The sequence below is a fragment of the Penaeus monodon genome, chromosome 10 (genome assembly GCF_015228065.2).
Source record: "Penaeus monodon isolate SGIC_2016 chromosome 10, NSTDA_Pmon_1, whole genome shotgun sequence".
NCBI classification, from domain to species: Eukaryota; Metazoa; Arthropoda; class Malacostraca; order Decapoda; family Penaeidae; genus Penaeus; species Penaeus monodon.
This window is the reverse complement of record NC_051395.1, coordinates 2,387,512-2,402,511: the sequence shown is the minus strand read 5'-3', so window position 1 is coordinate 2,402,511 and position 15,000 is coordinate 2,387,512.

Genomic DNA, 15,000 nt, shown 5'->3' with positions numbered 1-15,000 from the left:
CAATCCACAAACACTGTATAAATAACAAACAGTTCACACAAACATCCGTGAGTGCCTGACAAACCGTCAACGTTTCTCACAAGAAAGTCCTCGCGTGTGCAGCCGAGTCTCCAGACGTCGGAGGGAGCGAGATGTAAACAAACGTTGCCGCGCGGCCCAGAGAGAGCGACCAACCCGAGGCCGTGCCAGCGAACGTTGTACTGCGAGCCGAGCACCAGCTGGGGTCTGGCGTCCGCCCAACCTGGTGAGTCTTGCGTAGTCAGAAAGGTGGTGCGGGACGAGGCAGCGGGCGCTCGGGTTCAACTTGCTGGATGCACTTACGTTTTTCAGGTGCTGCAAGATGTAGTGTATTAATCCTGATGATTGTATAGTTGAGGATCCGATGGTTTACTTGATCGTAAGAAAGATTTCTCCCACTTTCACTTGTAATTAGTATTCCATCTGGTGTTAGTATATGGTAAACACCACTCCTTATACGTCGCTAACCTTCCTTTAATTCATAATCCAGCAGTTACATTTTTTTCTTAGTAGATGATCAATAATCCGAGCTAACTCGATGATGGAGACTGTGTTGCTTTCAGTGAATCAAGACGTCCACAGAATTCATGTATTGCGACTTGTATTACCTTAAGTTGGTCTTTCAAAATCTTGGATGGATTAAGGAATAATTTACCTCACTAGCAGCACGGTTAAAATATATCTTTATGGGAGATTACAATAATAAATTTGTAAATGTCATGAAGTAAACGAGTCCGATGCAGAACATCACAAATTTGAACAGATAAAAATAGGATAAATGAACAGTCTTCAAACTTCAATAACTCTTCTAGCAGACAGAAATGGCTTCTCTTTTAGACAGAGTCGAGCTCCTTCGGGAAAAGCCTAGAAAAGCCCCTCTCAAGCGGCGTCCGCCACGCGCTCGCACGATCTCCTGACCCTCGCCTGGGGCAGACTTGACCTAGAGTGGTTCCCGGCCGCCTCAGACTTCCTTCTTATATAGGTCGAGGTGTTCGTGATCCCGGAGACGCGCGTCCTGGCACTCCTGCTGCCTGACCGAGATGACACCCTACACGCCGGGGTGCCAACGCCGCGCGCCGCTTCCAAGCTTCCACTTCCTGCTCAGGGGGTTTGTTTACTTGTTTTGTAATTTCTTTCTTTGTGTGTGTGGGGGGGGGGGGGTAGTGCAGGCAGAGATGGTTTCTTGATGTTCTCCTCTTTCAAATTTATAGGAGTAATCAACACGAATATAGGAGAATCAGTGCAAAACGGAGCGTATTCAGCGTCGCGGGCGCTCAGTAATTGGTTCAAGGGTAACCTCTGACAAGACGTAACTTTAATAAGCACCCTACGGAAACGCGATCAGATCCCCTGCAATTTTTTCAGACGAGTGACTTATTGCAGTCTCAAATAAAAAAAACGCCTGGGACGAGAAATAAGGTTTGCTCGAGCGTCGTGTTGGCGGAGCTCGAAGGCAGCTGTGTATGCTTCGTTCATTCAGATCGATGCCACACACACACACATTGACGTGCACACACGCACATGCAAGCCCTTGCCCTAGATACGCACGGGGCGAGCCTGCATCCCTTGGGCCCGTCGTGTCACACGATGCTCAGGTACCACCGATAATCGCAGATTGATCGCCGATTCTTACCACAAAAAGCTCTTCTGGATTCATACGTAAGTCATGCCTTGATTCTTTATTCTGCAGGATATTTCTTTCCTTCTAGCCGATACTTTTTCGTAGAATTTTGATTAAGATTGATTCTTGTGCAACTGGGAGAGGTGCAGGCAGGTGCCGATGGTAGTCGAGAGATCTAAGGAGAAAAAAGACAGCTTTGATAGACAAGGTATTCGTGTCTCAATATTCAGCTTCCTATATTTTTCTCGCGCTTGAATGCCACTCCACAATTTCGGGCCCTGGCTATCACTCTCACAGGAAATTTCAGTCGCTGTCAAGGGATGGAGCAGGACATAAAACGAGATTAAGAGCGAACAAGGAAACAGTTTGTATAAGGGATTGTTTTCTTTACGTATATCGCAAAACACACTTCGAATTCGCGAGCCTTTGAAAGGTTTAAAAAAGTCAAAACTGGACGAAGTCAAGGTAGGCAAAAAGCGTAGGTAAGATGACTCCAGTGGCGGCGTGTGGCAACGGAAAGGGCAGGCCGTGTGACCTGTTTACACTGGCGAATCAATGGACGACTGACGTACAAAAAAGTAGGATAAGCGTAATCAGGGAAAGCTTGTGTTATTATGCCTGACACTGTTCTCCCAAAGAGACAGCTTGTTAAAACACGAACTATCGATCGCCCATACCCTGACAACTGTATCCTATGACAGATCTCTGCGCTCGGTGACGTAACACGTGTTTTGGAGCATAAACAGTAGCTGTTAATCTCCTCAAGGTGAAGGGGCTTTGCGCCAGTTATACGAAGGACACACGTACGTTTTCGAAATTGCTTTCCTGTGTTGATTTCAGGATAAATTAAACTTTGAACGTTCAAGAAAATGCTAACGCAGCTCGGCTATAAAGTTTTACAATCTCGCTAACCGCTGCTTCCTCGATTAAGAGATGATGACATGGTAATTGGTGGCGGCAAGGGAGACGGGGAGGGGTTGCGGGCAGTGTTTAAGTGGTGTAGCTCTCCTTTTCTATTATTTATCTTAATTTCTCCTTAATATGCTTCATTAACAAGGTCGATATACCTTGGGACCTTCTTGGCTTTCTAATAAATCTAATTCACTCGCCATAAAATCGAATTAGAATTTCCGGAATAAAACACCCACCGCAAAGTTGTTGTTTTTTTTTCTGCGTGGCGGGAGGAGAGAGGAGTTTTGTTCTCCAATTACATGGGTTTGGAGGAAAAAGAACCGAAAGCGTTGAGAGTGAATATGCGTTCTCAAAAGATATAGAGTCTGTTGCAACGCGAGGTCTTCTTGTCTTCCTTTTACGAGCGACAGAGAGAAAGACGCCGAGAAAGAAAGAACGACTGCTTTTCAAGAGTGAGACGTCGCTTGCGTGTCGTTCCAGTCACGTGATAACTGCAAACAGGGGATGAAAAAGGTGCCTGCAACGGGCCCGAATTCACACGATGTTTTTTAACCTTGTTCTTGTTTGGATTTTTCTCCTCTTGGAGTGGAGCTGCAGTCGCTTTTTACACAGCCTATTTGGTCGGCGCTCACGAGGAACCACTGTCGAGGGCGTTCTCTTCACGCAGAAGATGGCGACGACGTGGGCGAGGTAGTGCTCGAGATTCTTTCCCATTCACCTTTGAGTTCAGAAACTTTTCAGAAGACGATAATACTCTTTCAGGCTTGCAGCAAAATATCTCTGATCCTTATACACAAACACTCACAACACCAAACTAAGAGTCAGCACAGAGGAATGACATGAACCACACGGAAACTACACAAATCCAGGTAAGATTTCTGCCAAGCACCACAGAACGACAGCACGACTGAACACGGTGGAAAACGACGGTGACGGCACACGAGGACCCAGAGACCCGCCTCTCCGAATTAAGAGACTCGAACTCTCCGCGAGGAGGGCCACCGACTCTTGCGTCTTCACAGGATATCCTTCTGTCACCGAAGGCGGAATAGGATGTGCACGATGATCCTACTGTACCAGAGGATAAAAGGATATGAGGGTATAATGGGCACGTCTCGGTCGAGAGAGTTTCGCGGGAGGATGAGGGAGGGAGGGAGGGAGGGAGATGGAGCAGGAGATGGATAAGGAGTTCTCTTAGAGGAAACTCTCGGAGTTCAGAGAAGGATCAGGAGGAGCAGGCGAGAGGGGAGGGAGGGAGGGAGGACGGGGGTAGGAGTTTAAGGTGTGTGTGTCCTGTGACAGGAGGCAGGCAGGACTTCACACCTGGTCTTGAGGGTGGTCAGGAGGGCACTGAGAGCTCCCACCGCGCTTTCTTCAGCCGCAGACGCGACCTCCACCGGCTGATAGTAAGGTCATCAGCTTGGCCAAAAAAGAAGGGAAAATGCGGTCACCGAGACAGGTGACAGCAAATAAACACAAGCTTCCTCACGACAGGACAACTAATACGAATATCGTCGACCATAAAATTAGCATCTTAGTCTCCAGGCGACCATGAGCGCCACACTCGGGGCGGCCGTCCTGCTCTCCATTCGCATATATATTTGACTGCGTATCCCCTTTATCGGATCTCGCTCGCCTCTCGCGCAACTTGGCTGGTTTACGTTTTTCTCCTTCGCTTCAATTCCTTTGCGGAAGTTTTGCCTCTTTATTTTTGACCGATCTTTTTTCCGCAACGTCACTGTCAACTTTACTGAGAATTTCACTGTACTTCTTGCTGTCCTTCTGGGGAATCGCACGTAGTGAAAGTTATCTCCTTGTCATTCAGTATAGAAGCGAGATAAAAATAACACAAAGAGAAAGAGAAAAGAAAAGACAGTGAGAGTGAGACTGATTATCTAAAAATTAAGAGTGAAAGTTAAGTGAGTCGTATATAGGATGAAATATGCGTGTGGGCGAGCGTTTGTCTTCGGTCTAAATGTACAAATTGGAAAACTCTCTCCTTCGTTTGTCACGTAACTTCAAATAATTTCCACGCCATTGCCCGGTATTTGCTTTGCTACATCTAATACTATCGCCATTTCACTGTTATTTACCCTATTCTGATATTGTATTACTATTGATAATAATTATATAAAAGAAATCTTTATTTCCATCTATGCTTCGTCTAATCCTGCCAATCGTTTTTTTTTTTTCACCTAAAAGGCCAAAAACGTGATTTTGACTCGAATATTGCTATGTAGTTAAGAAGGAAGGCAGAGAGTAAGTGACAGGGGGAAGGGAAAGAGAGGAGAAAAAAAGAAGAGTAGAGATAGACGGGAAAGGAAGAGGGAGAAAGGGAGATAGGAGAGACGAGAGGTGAGAAGGGGTGAGGAGATGAAAAAAAAGAGGAGAGAAGAGAGAAGAGGAGGGAGGGAGGGAGGGAGGGAGGGAGGGAGGGAGAGAGAGACGGGGGAGGGAGGGGGGAGGGGGTGGAGAGAGAGAGAGAGAGAGGAGAGAAAGAGAGAGAGAGAGAGAGAGAGAGAGAGAGAGAGAGAGAGAGGGGGAGAGAGGGAGAGAGGAGGGAGGGGGAGGAGAGAGAGAGAGGGAGGGGTAGGAGAGAGAGGGAGGGGTAGGAGAGAGAAAGAGCGAGAGAGAGCGAGAGAGAGCGAGAGAGCGAGAGAGCGAGAGAGAGAGAGAGAGAGAGAGAGAGAGAGAGAGAGAGAGAGAGAGAGAGAGAGAGGGAGGGGAGGGAGAGAGATGGAGGGGGAGGGGGAGGGGGAGGGAAGAGGGAAGAGGGAGGAGGAGGAGGAAAAGAGAAAGGTGAGAAAAATCGAGAAAAGAGGAAGAACAGAGTGAAAGAGGAAGATAGAAGAAAGAGGAGGAGAAAAAACAAGGGAGAGGAAGAGGGGAAGAAACAAGAAAAAACAAAAAAAAGAAGAAAGGAAGAAAAACGAAACAGGGAGGAGAAGAGGGAAGGGAGGGAGGGGAGGGAGGAAATAAGTGGAGGGGGAGAGGGAGGGGGAGGAAGGGAGAGAGGGAGGGAGAGGAAGGGAAAAGGAGAAGGAGATGAGAGGAGAGGGAGGAGGAAGGGAGGGGGAAGGGAGAGAGAGGAGGAGGGAGAGGAGGGGAGGGGAGAGGGGAAGCGGAAGGAGAAGGAGAGGAGGGAGGGGAGAGGAGGGGAAGGGGAGGGGGAGGAGGGAAGGGGAAAGAGGAGGAGGAGGGAGAGGAGGGGAAGGGGAGAGGGGAAGCGGAAAGAGAGGAGGAGGGAGAGGAGGGGAAGGGGAGAGGGGAAGCGGAAAGAGAGGAGGAGGGAGAGGAGGGGAAGGGAGAGGGGAAGCGGAAGAGAGGAGGAGGAGGGACCGGAGGGGAAGGGGAGAGGGGAAGCGGAAAGAGAGGAGGAGGGAGAGGAGGGGAAGGGGAGAGGGGAAGCGGAAAGAGGGGAGGAGGGAGAGGAGGGGAAGGGGAAAGAGAGGAGGAGGGAGAGGAGGGGAAGGGGAGAGGGGAAGGGGAGAGGGGAAGGGGGGGAAAAGTCCTTGGCCTCTACGTCCAGTGAAATCTTACTACGACCAAGGTTACGGCCGCGCCTGCTTTGGGCGGCGTTGCGCGGGCTCGCTGGTTTTTGTTGGCTGGCGATCGTGGTGCGCGGGCGCGGGGGGGGGGGGGGGGGGGATGCAGGGGCGGGGCAGGGGCAGGGCAGGGTAGGGGCAGGGCAGGGGCAGGGCAAGGGCAGGGCAGGGCAGGGGCAGGGAGGACAAGGGCAGGGCAGGGGCAGGGCAGGGGCAGGGTAGGGGCAGGGTAGGGGCATGGCAGAGCAGGGGCAGGGCAGGGTAGGGGCAGGGTAGGGGCAGGGCGGGGCAGGGCAGGGGCAGGGCAGGGTAGGGGCAGGGTAGGGGCAGGGCAGGGCAGGGCAGGGGCAGGGCAGGGTAGGGGCAGGGTAGGGGCAGGGCAGGGTAGGGGCAGGGAAGAATGCAGGGGCAGGGCAGGGCAGGGTAGGGGCAGGGTAGGGGCAGGGCAGGGTAGGGGCAGGGAAGAATGCAGGGGCAGGGCAGGGCAGGGTAGGGGCAGGGTAGGGGCAGGGCAGGGCAGGGTAGGGGCAGGGTAGGGGCAGGGCAGGGTAGGGGCAGGGTAGGGGCAGGGCGGGGCATGGCAGGGTAGGGGCAGGGCAGGGCAGGGCAAGGGCAGGGCAGGGTAGGGGCAGGGTAGGGGCAGGGCAGGGTAGGGGCAGGGAAGAATGCAGGGCAGGGCAGGGCAGGGCAGGGCAGGGCAGGGCAGGGCAGGGTAGGGGCAGGGCAGGGGGGCATGGCAGGGCAGGGGCAGGGCGGGGCAGGGCAGGGTAGGGGCAGGGCAGAGAAGAATGCAGGGCAGGGCAGGGGCAAGGCAAGGGCAGGTGCGTAGGGGGATGGGAATCGGAGGGATGGGATGAAGGGATTGGGATGACAGGGTGGGATGCGGAGGGATGTGATGTGCAACAGGAATGACGGAATTTAACAGGAATGACGGAATTTAACAGGAATGATGGGATGCAACATGAATGATGGGATGCAACAGGAATGACGGGATGCAACATGAATGATGGGATGCAACAGGAATGATGGGATGCAACAGGAATGTGATGATGGGATGTTAAGCGATGAGTGATGATACAAGGACAGTTCCTTGGCGATGTGATGAGCATAGTGATGATCCTTGAGGCGCACCCCACACTGCAACGATAATGGCACCGATAATGGCAAAGATAATGGCAACGTTAAGCATCTTCCTCCTTTCTCCCAGCGCCTTCACCTCGACTGGTTCCTAGAAGCACAAGCAGCATCCCGACCTTCATCTCTCTCTCTCTTTCTGTCTCTCTCTCTCTGTCTGTCTCTCTCTCTCTCGCTCTTTGCTCTCTACGACTCTCACAATCTATCTCTCTTCTCAATCTTTTCCACTCCCTCTCCTTACCCCTTTCACATGCTCCCTCCCTCTCCCTCTCCTCTTGCTTTCTCGCTCTCCCTTTCCCTCTCCTCCCTCTTCATCTCTCTCTTTTGTTTTACTCATCTCCTCCTCTTACCATATTCTTCACCCTCTCTTCCCCTCTCCCTCCCCTTTCACCCTTTCTCTCTCCCTCTGCTGTTTTCCCTCTCTTCATATCTTTTTCTCTCCCTTTCCCTCGCTTCTCTCTCTCTCTCTTTCTCTCCCTATATTGCTCTGTCTTCCTCTGACTCTTGCTTTCTCTTTTCCTATCTCTCCTGATCTCTCCCTCTCCTTCTCCTTCTCCTCTCTCCCTCTCCCTCTCCTGCTTTCTTCCTTTCCTCCGTCTTCCTCTCTATCTCCCTCTCCTACTCTCCCTTGTTCTCTTCCCCCTCTTTCCCTTTCTTGCTCCCTCCCTGTTCCATTCCCTCTCCCCCTCTTAACCCGTGTCCCCTTTTGCACCCTCTCACCCTCTTTTCCCCCTTTCCCTCTCTCCCCCATCCCACCCCTTCTTTCTCCCTCTCTCCCCCTCTACCTTTCCCATCCCAGCCCCCTCTCTCTCCTTCTCCCCGGGATAAGCAAGCCGATGGCAAGGGGGTAAAGGGGAGGGAGGATGGGGGGAGGGGAGGAAGGAGGAGGAGGAGGAGGAGGAGGAGGAGGAGGAGGAGGAGGAGGAGGAGGAGGAGGAGGAGGGGAGGAGGAGGAGGAGGAGGAGGAGGAGGAGGAGGAGGAGGAGGAGGAGGAGGAGGAGGGGAGGAGGAGGAGGAGGAGGAGGAGGAGGAGGAGGAGAGGAGAGAAGGGGAGGGCGGAGGGGGAAGGGGAGGGGGGGCTGCACAATGTTAAACACCAGCACGAGAATGCATTGGTCTTACACTTATTAACGGATAAGTGTACTAGAAGATAAATTTATGTAGCCCTCTAATGCATAATATCCATTGTGTGAAGACAAAATAGCGAAATACAGTATGGCAGATATGCTTTACGACTTTGTAAAACGGTATTCAACTATTATCATTTATAATATTTAGTCATCATTAACTGAATACGGATTTTTTCTTGAGAGCTTATCTAACAAAAACAAGTTTAAACATTTTTAACTACTGAATTATAATATGCCTTTCATATAAGAGGAATTCTCGATTAACAGTACGATTAACGATTAACAATCAATAATAATGATCGGAAGCAAACAAATATTAAACAGACCTTCACACACCAAGAAAACAGCAAAGAAACTTATCTAAAAATACCTTCACACCAACATGAACAAATAAAATGACCCAGTTACATGACAACAAATAAAAAAAAACTAAAATAACGCACGCACATGACAACAAACAAATAATATTACACAGGCAAAGATAAAAACTCGCAGATATCGCTTAAACATCTAAACTGGCAGTACCAGTCAGCACTATACACAAAAAAATCAAATGACACAGGCAAATGACAAAAAAAAATAAACATACGCAAGCACAAGACACTCTAAAAATACTAAAGACAACGCAGGCACACGGAAACAAACAAGTAACATACGCAAGCACATGAAAACAAGTGAAGTGATGCAGGCACTCTTACATAACGCGGCATTGGGTGTCACGTTCCCGCAGTTCCCCGCGAAGCCTTGCATTTCCTGTGCTTGCCTTAACAAACAGTGACACCGGACACTGCCTGATCGGGCTACCTTTCAAGCCTTGCCTTAGGATCGACACTGAACGACCGGCCCGTGACGTCACAGCCAATTAACAGGTCGAGTTATGGGTACCAGCTTCCCGATACGACTTTATGCTGTTTAATGGAGCCCCGTCGAGTCAGGAAGGTCGACGTCGAAGGGAGGGAGGGAGGGAGGGAGGGAGGTGTTATGCGATTTGCAGAGATCGGTCTTCTAAAGCCTCCAAACTGCCAGATCAGCATCTTTCTCTCTCGCTAACGTGCTTCCTCGATATTGCATACCTTGTCACGGGAAGAGGCCCTGTCGCTCAAACCCTCAATAGCCACAATTTGACAGCCACACCCAGAGTGTAATTACCTGTTACTTTTTACCGTGTGTATCAAATGAACCCGATAACCTTAATTGTCTGCTATATAAATTCGTTGCAATCACGCTGCACTATAGACTTAAGACTGATAATACAACAAAGGGTTAAATAAACGCCATGGTATTTCCCGCTGCCGGTATTATAAGCAACAGAAAATTGCTCAAAAAGAAATTAGTAAAAATCATGCAGCAATAGTCACCTGAGCAAAGCAGGTGAAGGTGAAGTCTACGGATCGTAACCACCGAGTAAGAAGGAAATGGCGTGTAATATTTATAACATTTACCTCAATTCCTTTTAATACGCAAACATTGCCACCTAATGTGTGCGTGAAACTTGATATGAATAGGAAATTAATCATGAAAATGGTTAATAACTCCTCAATTTTTTTTAAATAAATAAATAAACAACTGAAACCTGCTTCTTCCTATATTCGCACTTACGGAAAATAATGAAGAAAGGCATGTAAAAACAGATAAAAAAGGGGGAAAGCAGAAGAGAAGGGCAAAAATTTATAACGAAGGAAAAAGAGAAAGATGAGGAAGACGGTGTTAGAACATTTCAAACGGGAATAAACAGCGAGAGAGAACATAGGTAGAGAAACGGCAGAATGGAAACAAAGACAACGAGAAAAGCCCCCCTACCCCTTTCAAGGGGGCCCTTTTTTGCCCCGGGTGGGAAACGCCCAAACTGAACAAAACGGCCCCCCGGTGCCCCCGGTCCCCAGGCCCCAAAATTTAAACCCCAAAGGGGTTTCCGAAGTTATGGGGAAAACCCAAAAGGCTTCCCGAAAAAGGGGGGGGGGGGGGGGGGGGGGGGGGGGGGGGGCCCCCCCCCCCCCCCCCCCCCCCCCCCCCTTTTAAAAATGGGGCTTTGTAAAAAAACCCCGGAGGGGAAAAAATTTATCGAAAAAAAAAGGGGGGAAAAGGAGGGAGGGAGGTTTTTAGCATTTCAAAGGGGTTTTAAAAGCAAAAGAAAAAGGGGAAAAAACCCCGAATGCCCCGAAAAGAACCGAAGGGGAAAAAACCCCTGGTAAAAACCCCAAAAGGAAATTTTTGGGAAAAAAAGCAAAAGAGTTGAAAAACCCTGGGGGTTTTTTAAGGTGAAAAAAGGGGGGGAAAAGGGAAAATTTAGGGGGAAAAATTTTTTGAATAGTAATAGATTAAAGATAAACCAAAAGGAAAAAAGCCAGGAGGGGAAAAGGGGAAAAAAAAGGGGAAAAAAAAATGAGAAAAAAAAAGGGAAAAAGAGATGAGAAAGGGGGAAAAGGGGGAAAAGGGGACACGGAGAAAGAAAAAAGGGAAAATGGGGAAAAAAAAAAAAAAAGAAAAGAAAGGGGGGAAAGAAGAAAGGAAAAAAAGGAAAAATGGAAAAAAAAAAAAAAAAAAAAAAGAAAGAGGGGAAAAAGAAAAAAGGAGAAAAAAGGGGAAAAAAGAAGCCCCGGGAGGAAAAGGAAAAGAAAAAAAGGAAACAAAAGGGGGGGAAAGAAAGAGGAAAAAAAGGGGGGAGAAAAAGGGAAGAAATGGAAAAAAGGGAAAAGAAAGAAAAGGAGGGGAAAAAAGGGGAAGGGGAAGGGGGGGGAGAGGGAGGAGGGAGAAAAGGGGAGAGGGGGGAGAAAGGAGAAAAGAAAAAAAAGGGGAAAACGAAGACAAAAGAAAGGGGGGAAAGGAGAGAGAGAGAGAGAAAGAAAGAAAAAGGGGGAAAGAAAAAAGAGAGAGAGGAGAAAAAAGGGGAAAGAAAGGAGGAGAGAAAGAGAGGAGGGGAGGAGAGAGAGAGAGAGAGAGAAAGAGGGGAGGAAAGAGGGGAGAAGAAGAGAACAAGAAAGAAAAAGAGAGAGAGAAAGGAGGAGGAGAAAAAAAGAGAAAAAGAGAGAGAGAAAGAAAAAAAAGAGAGAGAGAAAGAGAGAGAAAAAAAAAAGAAAGGGGGTTGTTGAGAAAAAAGAAGTTTGGAGCGGGAGAGAGAGAGAGAAAGAAAGAAAGAGGAAAAGAAAGAAAGAAAAAAAAAGAAAGAAAGAAAGAAAGAGAGAGAAAGAGGAAAAGGGGGGGAAAAAGAAAGAAAGGAGAAAAGAGAGAGAGAGAGAGGAGAGAGGGAAAAAAAGAGGGAGGAGGAGAGAGAGGAGGGGGGAGGAGAGGAGAGAGAGAAAGAGAGGAGAAGAGGAGGGAGAGAGAGAGAAAGAAAGGGGGAAGAGAGGAGAGAAAGAAAGAGAGAAAAAAGGAAAAAGAAGAAAGAGAGAGGGGGGAGAAAAAGGGGAGAGAGGGGAAAGAGGAAAAAAAGAGGAAAGAGAAAAGAAAGAGAAAGAAAAAAAGGAGAAAAGAAAAAGAAGAGAGAAAGAAAAGAAAAAAGGGGAAAAAAAGGGGAGAAGGGGTTGGGAGGGAGAGAAAGAAAAGAAGGAGAGAAACGAAAGGAAAGAGAGAAAAAAAGAGAGGAGGAAAAAGAAGAGAAAAAAGGGGAGGGGAGAAAGAAAAAAAGAGAAAAAAAAGAAAAAAAAAGAAAGAAAAAAAAGGGGAAAGAGAGAAAAAGAAAAGGGGAAAAGGAGAGAGAGGGGGAAAGAAAGAGAGAGAGAGAAGGGGAGGAGAGAGAAAGAGGAAAGGGGAAAGAAAGAAAAAAAGGGGGGGAAAAAGAGGGAGAGAGAAAAAGAAGAGAGAAAAAAAGAGGAAAAAGGAGAGAGGGGGAAAAAAAGAGGAAAGAGGGGAGGAGAAAGAAAAAAAAAAAAAAGAGAGAGAAGAGGAGAGAAAGAAAGAGAGGGGAAAGAAGAGAAAAAGAGGAAAAAAAAGGGGAAAGAGAAGAAAGAGGGGGAAGGAGAAAAGGGGAAAAGAGGGGAAAGAGAGAGGAGAAGAGAGAGAGAGAGAAAAAGAGAGGAGAGAGGGGCCGGAGAGAGAAAGGGGGAGAGAGAGAGAAAAGAGAGAGGGAGGGGAAAAGAAAAGAAGAGAGAGAGGGGAAAAAAGAGGGAAAAGAGAGGAGAGAAAAAGGGGAAAAAAAGGAAAGAAAAAAGAGGGGAAAGAGAAAGAAAGAGAAAGGGGAAAAAGGAGGGGAGAAGAAAGAGGAGAGGGAGGGGGAAAAGAAAAGGAAAAAGAGGGGAAAGATAGGGGAAAAGGGGCAGAAAAAAAGTTAAGGAGAAAGAAGAGGGGGGAGAGAGAGGGAGGGAAAGGGGAAAAGGGGAAAAAAAAAGGAGGAGAGAAAGAAAGGGGAGAAGAGGAAAGAAAAGACGGGGGCCGGGGAGAAAGGAAGAGAGAGAAAAAAAAAAGAAAGAGGGGGAGAGAGAAAGAAAGAGAGAGAGAAAAAGAGAGAGAGAGGAAAGGAGGAGAGAGAAAGAGAAAGAAAAGAAAGAGGAAGAGAAAAAAGAGGAGAAAAAAAAGAGAGAGAGAAAAGAAAAAAAGGGAAAAAAGGGAAAGAAAAGAAAGAAAAAAAGGAGAGGAAAGGGGGAAAAAGAAAAAAGAAAAAAAAAAGAAAAAAAAGAGAGGAAAAAAAAGGAGAGAGGGAAAAAGGGGGGAAAAAAAAGGGGAAGAAAGAAAAGAGAAAGAGGAGAAAGGGGAAAGGGGGAAAGAGAAAAAAGGGAAACAAAAGGAAGAGAGGGGAAAGACCCGCGAAAAGAAAGAAAAGAAAAAGAGAAAGAGAAAGGAAAGAAAGAGAGAGAGAAAAAAGGAAGAGAGGAAAAAAGGAAAAGAGAGAAGAGAGAGGAAAGAGAGAGAGAGAGAAAAGAGAAAGGGGGCGAGGGAGAGAGAAAAGAGGGGGAGAGAGAGAAAGGGGAAAAGGGGAGAAAAAAAAGGGGGGAGAGGAGAGAGGAAAGAAAGAAAAGAGAAAGAGGGAAGCGGACGGGGAAAAGAAGAAAAAAAGGAGAGAAGACGAGAAAGAAGAGAGAGAGAAAAGAGAAAAAGGAGAGAGAAAGAGGGGAAGAGAGAAAGAAAGAGGGAGGAGAAAAAGAAAGAGAGAGAGAGAAGAAAGAAAGAGGGGAAAAGAGAAAAGAGAGAGAGAGAGAAAAAAGAGGAGAGAGGGGAAAAAGAGAGAGAGAAGAAAGAAAAAGAGAGGGGGTGAGGGAAGGAAAAGGGGGGGGAAAGGGGGGGGGAAAAAGAGAGAGAGAAAAGGGGAAAAGAGAGAAGAGAGACGAAAAGGAAAAGGGAGAAAAGGGAGAAAAGAGAGGAGAGAGAGAGAGGGAAAGAAAAAGAAAAAAGAGGAAAGGGGGGGAAAGGGGAAAGGGGAAAGGGAAAAAGAAGAAAAGAGAAAGGGGAGAGAGAGGAGAGAGAAAAAGGGGGAAATTTTGTGGGTTTTTTTTTAGGGGGTTTTGTTGTTTTGTGTGTGTGGTGGGTGGGGTTTTTGGGGGTTTTGGGTTGGGGGCCCGGGGGTGGGGGGTTGTTTTTCCCCCCCCGTGTGTGGGTTTTGGTGTGTGTTTTTGTTTTTTGGGTGGTTTGTGTTGTTTTTGGGTTGTTTGTTTGTGTTGGGGTTGTTGGGTTTTTCCTTTGGGGGTTTTGTGTTTTTTGTGTGCGGGGCCCGGTGCGGTGGGGCGGCGCACTTTCCCGTAAAAAGAATACAATGCGCCCCCGCCCCCCGGAGCACAAGGGGGGAGCACAAAAGGAAGGAAAAAAACAGGACAGCCAAAAGGGAGAAAAAGGGGGGGAAGGGCCCCTTTTTTGCACGGTTTACCTCTGGGTTTCGGGAAAGCCCCATTCCGGGCGCCCGGGGCGGGGGAAAATCGCTTTTCCTCGTTCCTTTTCCCGCTCCAGGGCTCGACATTGGGCCCCAGTAATCTTTCCCTGCCTTTGTTTCCTTTCGCTTTCTTCTGATGTATCGTCTTTTTCTTTCTTTACTGGTCTTTTTTTTATCCCTTTCTCTTTCTTTTTCTTCCCTTTCTCTCATTTCTTCTTTCATTTCTCTTTTCCCCTGTTTTTTTTTTGGATTTTATAATTCTTGTTATCTCTCGCTTAATATTAATGGCAATCTTTTTCCTTTTCTGGGAAAATTTTCCAAAATTCTTTTATTTCCCCCTCCCCCCTCTTCACTTTAAAAAAAATTCCTTTTTCCCCTCTTCTACCCTTTTTACCCCTTTTAAAAATTCCTTCCCACCCGGCTCTTTTCCCCATTTTGGTTTTTTTTCCCATTCTCTTTTTCTTCCTCTTTCCCATACTCCTTTTTCCCCTTTTGGGCCTTCCCCATTTTTTTCCCCACCCCGCCCCTCATCCTCTCCATTTTCCTATTTCTCTCATCCTCCAGCTTCCCTTCCCTCCCTCTGCCTCATTCCTTTCTTCTCACTCACTTTCCCACTCTCCTTTCCTTTCTCCTGTCCTCCCCTTTTTTTCCCCTCCCTCTCCTCCCCCCAACATTTTCTCTTATCATCCGCTCTCTCCCAAAATTTTATCCCCTTTTCCCTATTCCCATTTAGTACCTTATTTTGCCCCCCCTGATCATTCCATTTTCTCTCCTTTATTCCTTTTAACCCATCCCTCTTCCCCATTTTTTCCCCCTTTCCGTTTTCCCCCATCCTTTATCAAC